Source organism: Entelurus aequoreus, linkage group LG12, assembly GCF_033978785.1.
Source record: "Entelurus aequoreus isolate RoL-2023_Sb linkage group LG12, RoL_Eaeq_v1.1, whole genome shotgun sequence".
NCBI classification, from domain to species: domain Eukaryota; kingdom Metazoa; phylum Chordata; class Actinopteri; order Syngnathiformes; family Syngnathidae; genus Entelurus; species Entelurus aequoreus.
Genome location: NC_084742.1, coordinates 68,072,029 through 68,092,028, shown reverse-complemented (window position 1 = coordinate 68,092,028; position 20,000 = coordinate 68,072,029). Strand labels below are relative to the sequence as shown.

At 38.8% G+C, this 20,000-nt stretch overlaps 1 protein-coding gene and 1 long non-coding RNA gene across 8 annotated transcripts in view; one reads left to right on the top strand and one right to left on the bottom strand.

Moving 5' to 3' along the window:
- sox5 (SRY-box transcription factor 5) overlaps window positions 1–20,000 on the bottom strand; it is an 863,129-nt gene that overhangs the window by 429,663 nt on the left and 413,466 nt on the right. The gene's annotated exons all lie outside the window — the stretch shown is intronic.
- LOC133662483 (uncharacterized) overlaps window positions 1–20,000 on the top strand; it is a 211,741-nt gene that overhangs the window by 111,350 nt on the left and 80,391 nt on the right. The window contains exon 3 of one of the 2 annotated variants that reach the window (XR_009828113.1): window positions 19,883–20,000. This exon is cut by the window's right edge and continues 836 nt beyond it. The exons of the other annotated variant lie outside the window; for it this stretch is intronic. This is a non-coding gene — a long non-coding RNA (uncharacterized LOC133662483). The remainder of the gene's footprint in view (window positions 1–19,882) is intronic. 2 annotated transcript variants of the gene reach the window in all.

Below are 20,000 nucleotides of genomic sequence, written 5' to 3'. Positions count from 1 at the left end.
TAGCGGGGGTGTTTTTGTAGCCCGGAAGAGTTAGGGCTACAAAGGATTCTGGGTATTTGTTCTGTTGTGTTTATGTTGTGTTTAGGTGCGGATGTTCTCCCGAAATGTGTTTGTCATTCTTGTTTGGTGTGGGTTCACAGTGTGGCGCATATTTGTAACAGTGTTAAAATATAAATAAAATAAAATATGACCACCCTCAGTGTGAAATGTATGGCTGTTCCTCAAGTATGTCTTGCAATAACCTGCGTGTGTCTCTAAAAGCCTCATACAACATGTGTCTGGGCTGGCACGCTGTTAGTATGGAGAAAAAGATGATGCGGTGACAGATTCTAGAGGACACTGATGACAGTGCCATCACGGCACGCCCTCGATATTGTCGAGAGCCTCATACCACAACGTGATTGGTAGATTTCTTCAGCTCCGCACACAACGCTGTCAAGCGCCATTCATTTAAAACTCGCGGGCCGCACTAACATTAAACTTTCATATTAAGGTGGGGGCCGCAAAATAACGTCTCCCGGGCCACAATTGGCCCGCGGGCCGCGTGTTTGAGACCCCTGCTTTAGAGAGATGGGCAATATGAGCCCATCAACACGGACGAACGAACGTGATGGCAACAAAACAAAAACCAAAAGGACAACCTTACCTAGTTTTTCCAACTGGGAAAAAAATGCACTTTACCATTTTCAATATTTATTTCAGTAAAATATTGTATTTTTTGTTTTTGTTTATTTAGGATAACTACAAGTTATTTAGCTTCATATTACAGTCAAATGGTAAACAACTAGTCAGTGATGATAAATACAAGTTTCACTGGAAATGATTCCTTGTATTATTATATATATTTTTATTGGATAGTAGTCATTTTATTTCAATTCTTATTTTTTATCTTTATTACTTCTTGTGTCATTTATTTTTATCTCATATCTGTTTCCACTACCGCACCTTAAATTAGAGTCCTTAATCTCCTTATATGCAAATATAATGACAACAAAGTCCATTCTATTCTATTCTATATGTTGCGACTACATTAGTGCATTCACAAAATAATGCTGACAGTAATATTGTTCATCTGCAATAATATCCATCCATCCATCCATTTTCTACCGCTTGTCCCTATCTGGTCGGCCGTCCAAAATTACTTTACAACCTCGGCCCAAGTTTTGTGTTTATTCAACGACCAAATAAGGTCCAGTAGGAGGCGCAGTCAGCACAAACTGCACTGCAACGGCTTGTCACAACATCACACACACGCACACACACACACACACACACGCGCACACACACACACACACACACACACACACACACACACACACACACACACACACATCCTCGTCTTCCTCCTCTCTTCACAGTATATCAAGTGCATCATCCTCTCGCACCTCACTTTGCCCTCGAGAACAGCGGCCTGCTCACACTCTCCACACACACACACACACACACACACACACACACACACACACACACACACACACACACACACACACACACACACACACACACACACACACACACACACACACACACACTGACGGCACCCTCAGAAGCGAGATAAGGAAGTAGCGACACCAAAGGGTCCGGCTGCTGTCACCCTGCTAGCCGCCCTGCAGCACATGTCCTCGGCTGCGGAGCTCAGCCAGAGAACACAACGAGTGGGAGCGGCGTCCAACGTGCAGCCCGCAGCTAATTGCTTTTATCGCCCCGCGCCGCCTTTTAGAAATCATTTACCAAACACACAAGTGGAATAAAAGGGTGAACAGGCGAAATGTACTCAGTCAGAGTTGACTTATAAAGCCCTAAATCAGGAGTGTCTCAAAGGGCTGCACAAGCCACACCCACATCCTGGGCTCACAACTCAAAACTCAACCCAATGGGATGACAATGAGAAACCTCGGAGGGGACCACAGATGTGGGGTTGTTGCCATATTGAAACTAATAACACAAAGCTGCCAAACAGGCTGGTTTTTTTTTCTTCTTTAAAACGTCATTGCTGAAAAAATAATAATGAATCAAAATCAATTGTGTGATGAATTATTGACCTATTCAAGGCTCCAAATACTTCACACTTTGAAATATTTTGGGGTGGAAACATCGCATATTTTCTGTGTTTGCCAAGTACACAAAACAAGGTTTTATTTGACAAGAAGGGCATTGATTGATTGATTGATTGATTGATTGAAACGTTTATTAGTAGATTGCACAGTGAAGTACATATTCCGTACAATTGACCACTAAATGGTAACACCCCAATAAGTTTTTCCACTTGTTTAAGTCGGGGTCCACGTTAATCAATTCATGGTATAAAACATTAGAAAACAGGAATGAAAAATGGAAACTTGTAATCGACGGATAGATCTGAAGTTGATCTCGAGGTTTTAGTGTTGAAAGTAAAAATAATATATGACCTTTTTTTCCACACTGGGTGGCATTTTGGGTCCCTGAGACCTTTAGTCCATTATTTAAGTACCCCAATGCAGCTGAGATAGGCTCCAGCACCCCCCGCTACCCCAAAAAGGGACAAGCGGTAGAAAATGGATGCAGGGCCGGCCCGTGGCATAGGCCGTATAGGCAAATGCTAAGGGCGCCGTCCATCAGGGGGCGCCACGCCAGTGCCACAAATGTTGGAGGAAAAAAATTAAAAAGTTGGTACTATTATTTCTAAATACATAAAATAATCCCACGTTAATTAAAATGCAAAGTACAGCCTATTTAATAGAAATATTATTTGTTACAACATTACGCCACCCCCGCACGGTGCGCCCCCTCCCTTCCCGTATCATGACTCTTTTTGGACGTCACCACATCAAAAAATCAACACAAGATGTCAAAACGGCCAAAACTGTCAGGTGCCCAGGGAAGAAAAAATAGAAAAGAAGAGGAGGAGAAACGAGAAAAAGACAGAGGTAGCGGGTAGGTAACGTTAGCCTACATTAAATTATTTGTCTGTTACAGAATGTGATAGTAACCTGGCTTTTTAGCATTTAGCTAATGTTACGTGATTCGGCAATTGCTAATCAATAAATAGCTAGTTCTGTTTTAACGTCGGGTTAATTTTGTGGAGGGGGCTAAATTGTTATGGAAAATAATAATGTAACGTTAGGTAATTACAGTACTCCCTGGTGTACAGTAATTTGTAAGTCATTCTAGTTAATGCAATATTAAAAAGCACAAATAGAGAACTCTGTAGGATCCCCTTTTTTTGTAATATAGTTGTTAAAGTCATACTGGTTTGATATCTTGTTTTGTGCAGTGCCTTATTTATATTGTATTTTTAATTTATTTTATGCAACTTGTTGACACGTTTTATTTTCTGTTTATGTATGTGAAAAATATTGTATTTTATATATTCATTTTTTATTTTTTGTATTCATTTATTCATCCATAGTTTTTTTTATCTTGTTAACAATTCTGATTGTTAATTTGCTTTCTTTAAGTAAAAAAAAAAGGTCAAAGACAAAGCTATTCGGTTTCTTGTGAGTATATACACTTCACTGCCGATTGCATATTTTGTGTTTTTGCCATTAAAAACAAGGTTTTCTTTGACAAAAAGGGCATCAAACCCGAAGGAATAAAGACAACTTATCAACAGCTCCATCTGAAGTTGATCTCAAGGTTTAGCTGTTGAAAGTCAAATTAATATATACAGAAATATATAACTTATTTTTAACACTTTCATGAGTGGGGGCCTTTTGGGTCCCTGAGACCTTTATTCTAATGTTTTGCTCTTTTTGTTATTAAAAAAAAAATAAAAAAAAATAGTGAACAATGTTGTTATTTACTTACTTAGTGCGCCAATTTTTCCACATCAAATATTCCATTTTGAGCATTTTTGGGGGCGAAAATATTGCATATTTTGTGTTTTTGCCATTAAAAACGAGGTTTTCTTGGACAAAAAGGGCATCAAACTCGTACGAATAAAGACAACTTATCAACAGCTCCATCTGAAGTTGATCTCAAGGTTTAGCTGTTGAAAGTAAAAAAAAATTATATTGATATATGACTTATTTTCAACACTTTTATGAGTGGGGGTGCTTCTGGGTCCCATCAGAGACCTTTATTCTGATGTTTTTTTTTAAAACAATAATGAACCAAAATCAATGTTATGAATTATTTGCCTACTTAGTGCTCCATTTTTTCCACATTAAATATTCCATTTTGAACATTTTCGGTTGGGTAAATATTGCATATTTTCTGTTTATGCCGTCAAAACAACATGTTTTGAAGGCATAAACAGAACAAATGCAAAAGGGCCTAACACATAAGATAACTTGAATGAATATTGACATCTTGTAATCAATGGATAGACCTGAAGTTCATCTCCAGGCTTAAGTGTTGAAAGTAAAAATAATATATTTTTATATATGACTTATTTTTTAACACATTTATGAGTTGGGGGATCTGTTTTTGCTAAAAAACAACAACAATAATAAACCAATGTTATGAATTATTATTTACTACCTTGGGCTCCAATTACTAGTATTCCACTTTGAACATTTTTTGTGGGAAATATTGCATATATCGGCTTGCCGATATTATCGGCCGATAAATGCGTTAAAATGTAATATCGGAAATTATCGGTATCGTTTTTTTTATTATCTGTATCGTTTTTTAAATTTTTGTATTTTTATTAAATCAACATAAAAAACACAAGATACACTTACAATTAGTGCACCAACCCAAAAAACCTCCCTCCCCCCATTTCTTTCTGTTATCAATATTCTGGTTCCTACATTATATATCAATATATATCAATACAGTCTGCAAGGGATACAGTCCGTAAGCACACATGATTGTGCGTGCTGCTGCTCCACTAATAGTACTAACCTTTAACAGTTAATTTTACTCATTTTCATTCATTACTAGTTTCTATGTAACTGTTTTTATATTGTTGTACTTTCTTTTTTATTCAAGAAAATGTTTTTAATTTAGTTATCTTATTTTATTTATTTTTTTTAAAAAGTACCTTATCTTCACCATACCTGGTTGTCCATATTAGGCATAATAATGTGTTAATTCCACGACTGCATATATCGGTTGATATCGGTATCGGTTGATATCGGTATCGGTAATTAAAGAGTTGGACAATATCGGAATATCAGATATCGGCAAAAAGCCATTATCGGACATCCCTAATATTTTGTGTTTTTGCCATTTTAAACTGGGTTGCATTTGACAAAAAGTGCACAAAACGTAAGAAATTTTCGATATTAAAGCGTTGAAAGTAAAAAAAAAAAAATATTAATACACACTGGAAAACTCACAAACTTACCAAGTATATATTTCTATTTTCTAGTCAAACTATGCAAAGAAACTTAATACAAGTCACAATCCCCTTAATATTAATGTTTCAGTGGAATATAAGAACTTGTTTTTAGGCAATTGATCTTCTGAGGAAATAAATCAACTACTTTTGAGCAAGTTTGCTATAATACACACAACTCGACAATACTAGCAAGTACAGCTCATAAGTTCTAAGTGCAAATTTCAGATCACTTAAGTTTTTAGAGCTTGAATATATATTTTTTTCTCTATTACAAGCAAAAATAACTTCTACTTACTCTTTTTAAGAGGAAGTGTATGACTTATTTGGACACTTTAAAGGCCTACTGAAATGATTTTTTTTTAATTTAAACGGGAATAGCAGATCCATTCTATGTGTCATACTTGATCATTTCGCAATATTGCCATCTTTTTGCTGAAAGGATTTAGTAGAGAAAATCGACGATAAAGTTCGCAACTTTTGCTCGCTGATAAAAAAAAGCCTTGCCTGTAGCGGAAGTAGCGTGACGTCACAGGAGCTAGTATTCCTCACAATTCCCCGTTGTTTACAATGGAGCGAGAGAGATTCGGACCGAGAAAGTGACGATTACCCCATTAATTTGAGCGAGGATGAAAGATTCGTAGATGAGGAACGTTACAGTGAATGACTTGAGAGGCAGCGATGGACGTATCTTTTTTCGCTCTGACCGTAACTTAGGTACAAGCTGGCTCATTGGATTCCACACTCTCCTTTTTCTATTGTGGATCACAGATTTGTATTTTAAACCACCTGGGATACTATATCCTCTTGAAAATGAGAGTCGAGAACGCGAAATGGACATTCAGTGCCTTTTATCTCCACGACAATACATCGGCGAAATGCTTTAGCTACGAGCTAACGTGATAGCATCTTGCTTTAACTGCATATAGAAACAAAATAAATAAACCCTTGACTGGAAGGATGGATAGAAAATCAACAATACTATTAAACCGTGGACATGTAAATACACGGTTAATGCTTTCCAGGCTGGCGAAGGTTAACAATGCTGTGCTAACGACGCCATTGAAGCTAACTTAGCAACTTAGCAACGGGACCTCACAGAGCTATGCTAAAAACATTAGCTCTCCACCTACGTCAGCCAGCCCTCATTTGCTCATCAACACCCGTGCTCACCTGCGTTCCAGCGATCGGCAGAAGGACGAAGGACTTCACCCGATGCGTTTGGCGGCCCGGAGACGTAGGAAGTCAAGGTGAGGTCGGCGGCTAGCGCGGCTAGCACGGCTAGCGCTCCAACAAAGTCCTCCTGGTTGTGTTGCTGTAGTCCGCTGCTAATACACTGATCCCACCTACAACTGTCTTCTTTGCAGCCTTCATTGTTCATTAAAAAAATTGCAAAAGATGTCCAGAATACTGTGGAATTATGAAATGAAAACAGAGCTTTTTGTATAGGATTCTACGGGGTACCATAACTTCCGTTACTCGGACTTCGTCACGCGCATACGTCATCATACCGCGATGTTTCAGCCGGATATTTCCCGGGAAGTTTTAAATGTCACTTTATAAGTTAACCCGGCCGTATTGGCATGTGTTGCAATGTTAAGATTTCATCATTGATATATAAACTATCAGACTGCGTGGTCGCTAGTAGTGGCTTTCAGTAGGCCTTTAATGCCCAGTTTGGGTCCCCAGGACCTTTAACGCTCACCAACATATCAAATAGTCTATATTGTATTGGGGTTGGAGAAGGAAAAAAGATGAAAATGGACAGCCCTGAACTGGCGGGAAGTATTTTGGGGAGGGAAGAAAAGTGATGGAGATGCAGGGAGGAGGATGGCACAGATGGAGCCGGAGGGAAAGACAGGAAGCAGGCGTCCATGCCAGCGTGCCAGCGAGTGTTTGTTGTCAGCTGGCACGCTGGCATGACTTGATGCAAGTGTAATTACAGCAGTCAACATGTGCAACAAGAGTCTGCAAAGTGTCCTGCCAACGTCTCTCCTCAACACGTCTCATCCTGCAACAGGTGCTGGCGATAACACCTGCACTCACATCCTCCTGCCAAGTCACTAACTACTCCTCACTTTCTGAAACTTTCCACAACTAAACTACCCAAAAGTAGACATCCCGCTTCTCAATACCACGCGTTCCTGCAGTTTTAATTTTTATTTTATATGCCATTCACTATCCTTTTGAAGAAAACACATGTTTGTCTTCTTTGTGCATTCTAAATCGCAAAGAAACACTAGCAAAAGTCAGCCAACCATGGAAGTCCTAGATGAAAACTAGCGCGTGTCACTCCCACCTGCTACACAGAGGAATGTATACTTTTGGGTAGTTTGTGAAGTGGTGCTAATGCCTGGTTCACACCAACGGCGCTTGCCACGCTTTAAAGCGGCGAGCAAAGCGCCGTCATTTTTGTCAATTTTTCCACGAATATCCCGATCTCTGAAGTAATGTTATGCTTAGATACGCTCTGATACGAATTAGTTGCCGCTTTGGGGGGACGAATTACCGTTCCTCACGATTTGATGCCGCTTTGATACACTTTAAATCACGCTTTGATACGTTTTATTACGCTTTATTGAACTTTATTATGCTTTGATGCGATCCTGACGCTTTAAATCAGGCTCTGACACGATTATCAAGCTCTGTTGTGCATCGGAATTAATGTGGTCATGAATATTATGAACATTAATTTGTAATAATGACTTTGAAATGTGATATTGTTATGTAATTATGTGCAACTTGAAAGATGCTGTGATTATTATTTTGTGAAGTTGATGAATAAATTGCGTGCGCACACATAATATAATAAAAAAGAGAAATATGATAAACAAATAAGTAAAAAAAAAAGTGAAAAACTCAGTATACTAAGTTTTCCCCACATTCTTTTTAGATTTATCTATTTATTTGATTTCTCTTTTTGTTTTATTATATACAGGATAAAACACATCATGTAATAAAAAAGAGAAATATGATAAACAAATAAGTAAAAAAAAATGTGAAAAACTCAGTATACTGTTTCCCACACATTTTTTATATTCATTTATTTTTTCAATTTCTCTTTTTTCCCCCGTTATATTATGTTTATTATTTATTATGTTTTATATTCATATATTTTTTCAATTTCTATTCTTTTTTCGTTATATTATGTTTATTATTTATTATGTTTTATATTCATTTATTTTTTCAATTTCTCTTTTTTTCCCCGTTATATTATGTTTATTATTTATTATGTTTTATATTCATTTGTTTTTTCAATTTCTCTTCTTTTTTCGTTATATTATGTTTATTATTTATTATGTTTTATATTCATTTATTTTTTCAATTTCTCTTCTTTTTTCGTTATATTATGTTTATTATTTATTATGTCTTATATTCATTTATTTTTTCAATTTCTCTTTTTTCCCCGTTATATTATGTTTATTATTTATTATGTTTTATATCTTCATTTCTTTTATTTCTTTGTCATCTTAATAAATATCTATCTTTCATTTCTTATGCTAGTTGACAATAATAAAAGGCATTTCTTTTATTTTTTATATTCAATGTCACTAGTCAATATCACAGTCACTTCCTATTTGTAGTTGTAGACTGGGGTCGGCGCTTTGAACCAAGATCTGTTAAGCTTTCCTACGCTTTGAGTCAAGCTTTGCTGAGCTTTGTCAGGCTTTGATACGCTCTCGGCGCTTTATTCCATCCTTGACAGAGCGCCAAATTTTTTAAAACCGTTTAAAAAATGTTGTCGAACTTGCCGCATGTCCCGCTTCACTACAAGCTTTCCCACGATCCATTAAGACCCTCACGCTTTAATCAGGCTTTGTTACGCTATAACGCCGCTTTGCATGCCGCTTTAAAGCACCGTTGGTGTGAACCTAGCATAAGACAACTTGAAGAGTTGTTTGATACATATATATATATATATATATATATATATGTGTGTGTACATACTAATATAATGAATATGTCATTAATAATTATTATAAATGAATATGTAGAGTATGTGAAAGCTGTACTGCTACCTTGTTTACTTCCGTGATGACCTCTTTAAAGTTTTGTCATCAATCAGAAATATCAAGCAGCTAAAATGTGGCAAACATAAACAAGAGTGGAGAGAGTGTTTTGCATTTTTCCCATCATGCACTTGAAAGGATTTAAATGGGAGTCATTTTGAATTTTGTTTCAGGTGTTTGGATATTTTTCATAATATCCACAATGTTCCGTGAACAGGTTGTGTAATGTGCATTTATGTTAGTTGCATTTTGAGCACCATGACTAGGGAAGGTTGTTTGGACTCTGTGGTATAAGTAAATGCTGTGCTGTTATTCCCAGGAACTTTTAGACTTTATTTTAATTTATTGTTGTATTGATTGACTTATTGACGATACGTCCAGGCCTCGTCACCGTCACACCTTTTTCCAAGGAGCAAGTGGTGTTTGTTTATTAGCTTTCTGCACACACCTTTTTATTGTCTCGGAGGCCAAAGACGCAAGACTCAACAATTCTGATTGGCCAACATGTCTGTCACTCAAATGCTGGTGATGGCGTAGAGCAGTGGTCCCCAACCACCGGGCCGCGGCCCGGTACCGGTCCGCGGACCGATTGGTACCGGGCCGCACAAGAATTAAAAAAAAAAAAAAAAAAAAAATATTTTTTATTTTTATGAAATCAACATAAAAAACACAATATATACATTCTATATCAATATAGATCAATACAGCCTGCAGGGATACAGTCCGTAAGCACACATGATTGTATTTATTTATGTAAAAAAAAAAAAAAAGTTTTTTAAAATACACCCCCCCCCCCTCCCCCACCGGTCCGTGGGACAAATTTTCAAGCATTGACCGGTCCGCAGCTACAAAAAGGTTGGGGACCACTGGCGTAGAGCAGTGTTTTTCAACCACTGTGCCGTGAGATATTGTCTGGTGTGCCGTGGGAAATTATGCAACTTCACCTAATTTATCCCCAAAATATTTTTTTGCAAATCAATAATTATAACCTGCCAATAATGTGCCTTTGCTTAGTGTCTGTGCTGTGTAAAACTCGGCAGGGTAACCACGTAGTACTCCATGTCAGTAGGTGGCAGCATTGCTTCGTAAAAGTCGGAATGTGTCGGGTGAGACGAGGATGGTTTGTTGTGATCCCAGTTTGCAGACCACAGCGGGAGGCAGGGTGCAGGTAAAAAGGTATGTCATGCTTAAACCCAAAATGAACGACAGGAAAAGGCTATGCAAAACGAAAGTCAAACTGAACTGGCTACAAAGTAAACACAAACAGAATGCTGGACGACAGCAAAAACTTACGGCGTCCACAAAGTACATTCATACGGGACATGTCAATCAACAATGTCCACACAAAGAAGGATAGCAACAACAATGTAAATAGCCTGGCTTGCTAACAGCAGGTGCGCGGAATAGCGCTCAAAGGAAGACATGAAACTGCTACAGGAAAACACCGACAAAACAAGAAGGGCCACCAAAATAAGAGCGCAAGACAAGAACTAAAGCACGACACACAGGAAGACACCAACAAACTCAGAATAAGGCACGACGGCCTGGTGGAGTTTCATTTTTTAACATTTTCTACTGGTAGAAATGAAAAAAATGCGCTTTGCCTCAAAAAAGGTTGAAAAACGCTGGTGAAGAAAATAATAATAATTCAATGGCGTACAAAATAATAATTATACAAAAAACAACCTTTGCCTTTTGCGGTTAGGTTATTGCGCTAATTTAAACCTCAGCATCCATTAATCGTGAAGTTCTTTCCTGAATTCAAGTTTGTGGAAAAAATAAATGCTCGCACTCTCATTTTTATTTGGCCCCAGAGTGGCTTCTTTTGGCTTCTTTTGCAGTCGTCCTCCAAAAAATCTGAGCGCACTTGACTTGTAACTATGATGACTAATAAACTACAGTATCTAACTCAGGATTATATGGGAAGTTTCTGTTGTGGGTATGATTTTAAAAAGAGTAAACTGGGTAACACACGGCACACTGACAAGCTTAACCTATTCTTACTATAACAATCTACAAGGTTCATATAGTCTGCTTTTCTTTCTTCCCCTCCATTTTTCTGCATTCTTTTGTATCTCTAGTTATCGTCACGTGTATGTATTGTTGCATTTGAACAATTGTATTGTTGATAATAGAGGTCAATTATTGCTATTGTTCATTATCAATAATACTATTTCTATTGGTATTTGTATTGATCCTTTTGTAGTGTAATAATGATCATTGTCATTTCTGTATTATTTATATTTACTTCACTACCTGCTTCTTTGATATCACTTTTACTATCATATTTGTACTTATCCTATTTGCTGATGTTGTTGTTGTTGTCTCTCAAAACAAACAAACAATGGCAGCCTTGTGCACTAATGAATGTACTAACTTGCATGTGGCAGATGAAGGCTGACACACTATTTATTACAACAAAGATGCACTATTGCAACAAAAGTAACAAAATACGCCAGCAGGCAAAAGTAATGACCTTTTTTTTTTTTGGTGAAGTGCGACTTAAGAGACATGTTCCTCCATCACATATTCCTCCAGCACATGTTCCTCCACCACATGTTCCTCCATCACATGTTCCTCCATCACATATTCCTCCAGCACATGTTCCTCCATCACATGTTCCTCCATCACGTGTTCCTCCACCACATGTTCCCCCACCACATGTTCCTCCACCACATGTTCCTCCACCACATGTTCCTCCACCACATGTTCCTCCACCACATGTTCCTCCACCACATGTTCCCCCACCACATGTTCCTCCACCACATGTTCCTCCACCACATGTTCCTCCACCACATGTTCCTCCATCACATGTTCCTCCACCACATGTTCCTCCAGCACATGTTCCTCCATCACATGTTCCTCCACCACATGTTCCTCCACCACATGTTCCTCCACCACATGTTCCTCCATCCCATGTTCCTCCACCACATGTTCCTCCACCACATGTTCCTCCACCACATGTTCCTCCACCACATGTTCCTCCATCCCATGTTCCTCCAGCACATGTTCCTCCATCACGTGTTCCTCCACCACATGTTCCTCCACCACATGTTCCTCCATCACGTGTTCCTCCATCACATGTTCCTCCATCACATGTTCCTCCATCCCATGTTCCTCCATCCCATGTTCCTCCACCACATGTTCCTCCACCACATGTTCCTCCACCACATGTTCCTCCACCACATGTTCCTCCATCACATGTTCCTCCATCCCATGTTCCTCCATCCCATGTTCCTCCACCACATGTTCCTCCACCACATGTTCCTCCACCACATGTTCCTCCATCCCATGTTCCTCCACCACATGTTCCTCCACCACATATTCCTCCACATGTTCCTCCACCACATGTTCCTCCATCCCATGTTCCTCCACCACATGTTCCTCCACCACATGTTCCTCCACCACATGTTCCTCCACCACATGTTCCTCCACCACATATTCCTCCATCACGTGTTCCTCCACCACATATTCCTCCATCACGTGTTCCTCCACCACATGTTCCTCCACCACATGTTCCTCCATCACGTGTTCCTCCACCACATATTCCTCCATCACGTGTTCCTCCACCACATATTCCTCCATCACGTGTTCCTCCACCACATGTTCCTCCATCACATGTTCCTCCATCACATGTTCCTCCACCACATGTTCCTCCATCCCATGTTCCTCCACCACATGTTCCTCCAGCACATGTTCCTCCATCACATGTTCCTCCAGCACATGTTCCTCCATCCCATGTTCCTCCATCCCATGTTCCTCCATCCCATGTTCCTCCATCACGTGTTCCTCCACCACATATTCCTCCATCACGTGTTCCTCCACCACATGTTCCTCCACCACATGTTCCTCCATCACGTGTTCCTCCATCACATGTTCCTCCATCACATGTGCCTCCACCACATGTTCCTCCATCCCATGTTCCTCCACCACATGTTCCTCCATCACATGTTCCTCCATCACATGTTCCTCCACCACATGTTCCTCCACCACATGTTCCTCCATCCCATGTTCCTCCATCACATGTTCCTCCACCACATGTTCCTCCATCCCATGTTCCTCCACCACATGTTCCTCCATCCCATGTTCCTCCATCACATGTTCCTCCATCACATGTTCCTCCACCACATGTTCCTCCACCACATGTTCCTCCATCACATATTCCTCCACCACATGTTCCTCCACCACATGTTCCTCCACCACATGTTCCTCCACCACATGTTCCTCCACCACATGTTCCTCCACCACATGTTCCTCCACCACATGTTCCTCCACCACATGTTCCTCCACCACATGTTCCTCCACCACATGTTCCTCCAGCACATGTTCCTCCAGCACATGTTCCTCCATCACATGTTCCTCCATCACATGTTCCTCCATCACATAGAAGAAGAAGAAGAAGGTAGTGTGTAAGATGCAAGTGCAAATTGTCCATGTGAATATGAAAGTGCAAGAGATGTGCTGCCTTCTTCTCACCTTCTTTAAATGAGGACATTGTTCCCCCTTTGATTGTTGGAGGTCTGATTATGGAGATGAAAGATGGAGTGTGTGAATATAATCATCTTTAATGTGCGAAGACTGCTGGTTTTGTACATCTCATTTAATGACATCCCTGCCTGGATGAATCGTTGTCATGCAAAATTAATACAGATCCACAATAAAACAGAATGAATACTGAATTTTATACCGATTGGGAATTTTTTTTTTACAAAATGTTACTGATTTTTTTTGGGGAAAAAAACTCATCCTTTTTTTTTTTTTTTTTTAATTATTTCAATTCTTAAAAAAAGTCTGAATTATTTTTGTTTGAAATCCTGCAAATGTTTTTGTTTGAATGTATATTTATTTCTGGCAACGCTGTCTGCCATCCCATAATAGTAAAGTAGCATGCCATGACCTTTATCTTGTTTGACCTTAAAGGCCTACTGAAAGCCACTACTACCGACCACGCAGTCTGATAGTTTATATATCAATGATGAAATCTTAACATTATAACACATGCCAATACGGCCGGGTTAACTTATAAAGTGACATTTTAAATTTGCCGCTAAACTTCCGGTTCGAAACGCCTCTGAGGATGACGTATGCGTGTGACGTAGACCGGGGAACACGGGTATGCCTTCCACATTGAAGCCAATACGAAAAAGCTCTGTTTTCATTTCATAATTCCACAGTATTCTGGACATCTGTGTTCGTGAATCTGTTTCAATCATGTTCATTGCATTATGGAGAAGGAAGCTGAGCAAGCAAAGAAGAAAGTTGTCGGTACGAAATGGACGTATTTTTCGAACGTAGTCAGCCACAACAGTACACAGCCGGCGCTTCTTTGTTTACATTCCCGAAAGATGCAGTCAAGATGGAAGAACTCGGATAACAGAGACTCTAACCAGGAGGACTTTTGACTTCGATACACAGACGCCTGCTTGAGAGAACTGGGACAACACAGACTCTTACCAGGATTACTTTGATTTGGATGACAAAGACGCAGACGTGCTACTGTGAGTATGCAGCTTTGGCTTCTAAACATTTGATCGCTTGACCGTATGTGCGCAACTTTTTTTTGCGTATGTACGTAACTTTTTAAAAATATATAAGCTTTATGAACCTTGGGTTAGGTGAACGGTCTTTTGGGCTGAGTGATTGTGTGTGTTGATCAGGTGTTTGAATTGTATTGGCGTGTTCTATGGAGCTAGGAGCTAGCAGAGGAGCTAGGAGCTAGCATAACAAACACGCAGGTGTTTTTATGCAGGATTAATTTGTGGCATATTAAATATAAGCCTGGTTGTGTTGTGGCTAATAGAGTATATATATGTCTTGTGTTTATTTACTGTTGTAGTCATTCCCAGCTGAATATCAGGTCACCCCCGCCTCTCACAGCATCTTCCCTATCTGAATAGCTTCAACTCCCCACTAGTCCTTCACTTGCACTTTACTCATCCACAAATCTTTCATCCTCGCTCAAATTAATGGGGAAATTGTCGCTTTCTCGGTCCGAATCTCTCTCACTTCATGCGGCCATCATTGTAAACAATAGGGAACTTTGCGTATATGTTCAACTGACTACGTCACGCTACTTCCGGTAGGGGCAAGCCTTTTTTTTATCAGATACCAAAAGTTGCAATCTTTATCGTCGTTGTTCTCTACTAAATCCTTTCAGCAAAAATATGGCAATATCGCGAAATGATCAATTATGACACATAGAATAGATCTGCTATCCCCGTTTAAATAAAAAAAAATCATTTCAGTAGGCCTTTAAACTTACATTTTCTAGACCTTTTTACCTTCGTTTAGTTTCTTTTTTTTTTCTTTTTCTTTTTTTTTACCTTATCTTACCCTAACCTTCTTCTGTATTTACCCTATTTTACCTTCTTTTACTTTCTATTTAGCTTCTTTTTTTTTTTTAACCTAATTTACCCTCTTTTACCTTCTCTTTTCATTGGAAGCACTTTATTTACCTTGTTTTACCTTCAACTGTGATATTAACTTCTTTTATATTTACCTCATTTTACCTTATTTACTTTTTATTTACCTTCTTTTATATTATTTCTATGCTACCTTGTTTTCCACTTTCACCTTCTTTTACCTTTTTAACCTTATATTCATCTTCGTTTATCTTCTTTTTTACTTTTTATACCTAATTTACCTCTTTATTTTCTTTTACTTTCTGTTTTCATTGTTTGACCTTCTTGTACCTATTTTTTTCTACCTTGTTTTCCTTTTTCTTTACCATGTTTACCTTTTATTTATCTTCTTTTATCTTGTACTTTACCTTTTTACATATTTTTATGTATTTTCTTTTATATTTTATTAATCTTATTTTACCTTTTATTTATCTTTTTAATTTGTTATCATTCTTTTTTTAACTTTCTGTTTACCTTCTTAATACTCATCACTTCCAGCCATTAAAGGATGAGTCCAAGACAGAATCAACAAAAAAAATCAAAGCTTTTTCCTGCTGGAATGAATGATGTCATCAATGAATGATGTCATCAATGAATGGTTGCATCGTAATGACAAGCACCAACAAAGAGGCGTCCAACATGTGTGACATTGACTAATGCTGGTGGACAAAGTCCTAAATAAAGGTTGTTGAGCCAGCTGGTTGTTGATGGACTGACAAGTCATGATGACATATGTCAGAGGGTAAATCCACTCTTTGAGACGGGACGTCCTGTAAGTAACTTGTAATCCTGATACTTTGATGGCTTTCCAACTTCAACGTGACTTCTGAGTCCACTTGGAAACAAATCACCGGCTTAATCGTGTCAGGAATCTTTTAAGCCGGCCTGGACAAGTTGATCCAGCCTGGTACGAATATGGCAACTCCTGCTCATCACACCACCAAACTCTTGTCTCATAAATGGGTCACAGACGTCCTCTGCAGTGCACGTTAACGTCCACTGCAGAGGACGCTGGTGCTAACACAACCCTAAAAGTTGTGTTAGCACCAGTGCTACCAAACACAGAAAAGGTCTTCCTCGGTGTGCAGATCTCAACAGGAAGTGATGCCCTTAAATGGTCGCAGCTCTGGTCAATCAATTGACATAACAAATGAAGAACAACTTCAAAAAGGAAAGTGCACAAAGTGGAAAATTGTACAAAATAAATGAAAGACTCCTCACAGGATCATAGGAGAATAAATAAAGCAATACAAAAAAATGGCCAGACTTGTGTTGGCCCGATATCAACATTTTGGTATCGGTGTTGATCACAAAAATGTCATTAAAGGCTTTTATTTTAACATAAAATGTGATGATACAATAACAATACATTTCTTTTTACAATCCAAACATAATTTAGTCCTTAAATAAAATGTTGAACATACTAGACAACTTGTCTTTTAGTAGTAAGTAAACAAACAAAGACTCCTAATTAGTCGTATGCAGTAACATATTGTGTCATTTATACACCTATTATTTTGTACACATTATGAGGGACAAACTGTAAAAAAGGATTATTAATCTACTTGTTCATTTACTGTTAATATCTGCTTATTTTCTCTTTGAACATGTTCTATCTACACTTCTGTTCAAATGTAATAATCACTTATTCTTCTCTTCTTTGATACTTGACATTAGTTTTGGATGATACCACACACTTAGGTGTTGATCCGATACCAAGTAGTTACAGGATCATACAATAAAATATAATACCTAATAAACCAATAATAATATGTTTAAGAAATACTGATGTAAAGGATAGGTGTCGCACTCTTTTCTGTTTGAACATGTTCTATCTACACTTCTGTTCAAATGTAATAATCACTTATTCTTCTCTTCTTCGATACTTGACATTAGTTTTGGATGATACCACACACTTAGGTGTTGATCCGATACCAAGTAGTTACAGGATCATACATTGGTCATATTCAAAGTCCTCATGTGTCCAGGGACACTGACTTTATAAACAATAACAAAAATGATCAAATATTTTGTGCTAATAATAAACAATTATAGATTGTAAGATTGACTATATACGGCTCTTGTACTTGGTATCGTTACAGTCGATGTTTGTATAGATCCACCCATTTGTTTACATTGAGGTGTGCCAGCCTGCTATCCTCCTACGGTGTGTAGCGTAGCATGTTTAGCTACTCCTCGTCCTGCAGTGATAATACTACTTTATTTGTCGCCATGCAGGCCAGGATTAGTGACCTAGAAGTAGCTAAAACACTGTGGAGGGCCGTTAGCTGCTTTTAAAGCACCGTTTCAGTGTTTATAGTTTCGCCGATATCATTAGTTTTTAAACCAAAATATGTTCATTCTCTTCGTGTTTCCGTTTGTAAGTGCTCTGTGTGTGTGTTGACTCATTATTACCAGCAATGTCACCACGGCGAGTCATCATGTGCATGGAAAAAAAAAAAATAGTACTGGTATTATTCAAAGTGAATATATTACATTTTTAAATGTATTTGTACGTCATTAGTGTCGGTATAGCGGAATAATTAGTTGGGGAAACTTCTTCAAAATGATCATTTTAAATACATTTTTCTCAATGGGGAGAAAGACTGGCTGAGAACATGTCCTGCATCTGAATGTGTGTTTGCCTCTATGTTGATATGCATGATGTTTAATTAAGAAACATTTATAATATTGGGTGTACATTTTAATAAGACAAATAACTATGAGCAATTCAATATTTAAAGGCCTACTGAAAGCCACTACTAGCGACCACGCAGTCTGATAGTTTATATATCAATGATGAAATCTTAACATTGCAACACATGCCAATACGGCCGGGTTAACTTATAAAGTGACATTTAAAACTTCCCGGGAAATATCCGGCTGAAACGTCGCGGTATGATGACGTATGCGCGTGACGAAGTCCGAGTAACGGAAGTTATGGTACCCCGTAGAATCCTATACAAAAAGCTCTGTTTTCATTTCATAATTCCACAGTATTCTGGACATCTTTTGCAATTTGTTTAATGAACAATGAAGGCTGCAAAGAAGACAGTTGTAGGTGGGATCGGCGTATTAGCAGCGGACTACAGCAACACAACCAGGAGGACTTTGTTGGAGCGCTAGCCGCGCTAGCCGCCGACCTCACCTTGACTTCCTACGTCTCCGGGCCGCCAAACGCATCGGGTGAAGTCCTTCGTCCTTCTGCCGATCGCTGGAACGCAGGTGAGCACGGGTGTTGATGAGTAGATGAGGGCTGGCTGGCGTAGGTGGAGAGCTAATGTTTTTAGCATAGCTCTGTGCAGTCCGGTTGCTAAGTTAGCTTCAATGGCGTCGTTTGCACAGCATTGTTAACCTTCGCCAGCCTGGAAAGCATTAACCGTGTATTTACATGTCCACGGTTTAATAGTATTGTTGATTTTCTATCTATCCTTCCAGTCAGGGGTTTATTTCTTTTGTTTCTATATGCAGTTAAAGCACGATGCTATCACGTTAGCTCGTAGCTAAAGCATTTCGCCGATGTATTGTCGTGGAGATAAAAGGCACTGAATGTCCATTTCGCGTTCTCGACTCTCATTTTCAAGAGGATATAGTATCCCAGGTGGTTTAAAATACAAATCCGTGATCCACAATAAAAAAAGGAGAGTGTGGAATCCAATGAGCCAGCTTGTACCTAAGTTACGGTCAGAGCGAAAAAAGATACGTCCATCACTGCCTCTCAAGTCCTTCACTGTAACGTTCCTCATCCACAAATCTTTCATCCTCGCTCAAATTAATGGGGTAATAGTGGCTTTCTTGGTCCGAATCGCTCTAGCTGCATTGAAAACGAAGGAAAATATGAGCAGTCCTTCCTCCGGTAACGTCACGCTACTTCCGGTACAGGCAAGGCTTTTTTTTAATCAGAGACCAAAAGTTGCGAACTTTATCGTCGATGTTCTCTACTAAATCCTTTCAGCAAAAATATGGCAATATCACGAAATGATCAAGTATGACACACAGAATGGATCTGCTATCCCCGTTTAAATAAAAAAAATCATTTCAGTAGGCCTTTAATAAAGAAACATTTATGGATATTGTCTAGTCCAATGTTGGGTGTACATTTTAATAAGACAAATAACGATGAGCAATTCAATATTTAAAGACCTGTAAGATAACCATGTGAGCTATGTTGTTTGCTTTCTCATGCTCTCTAAATCACTCTTTTTCAGCCTTTTTGGAGCCAAGGCACATTGTTTGCGTGGAACAAATGCGGAGGCACACCACCAGCACACAGCAGTGAAAAACGCAACTCAGTTGACAGTAAAAAAATCGTTGTCACAATTGTTG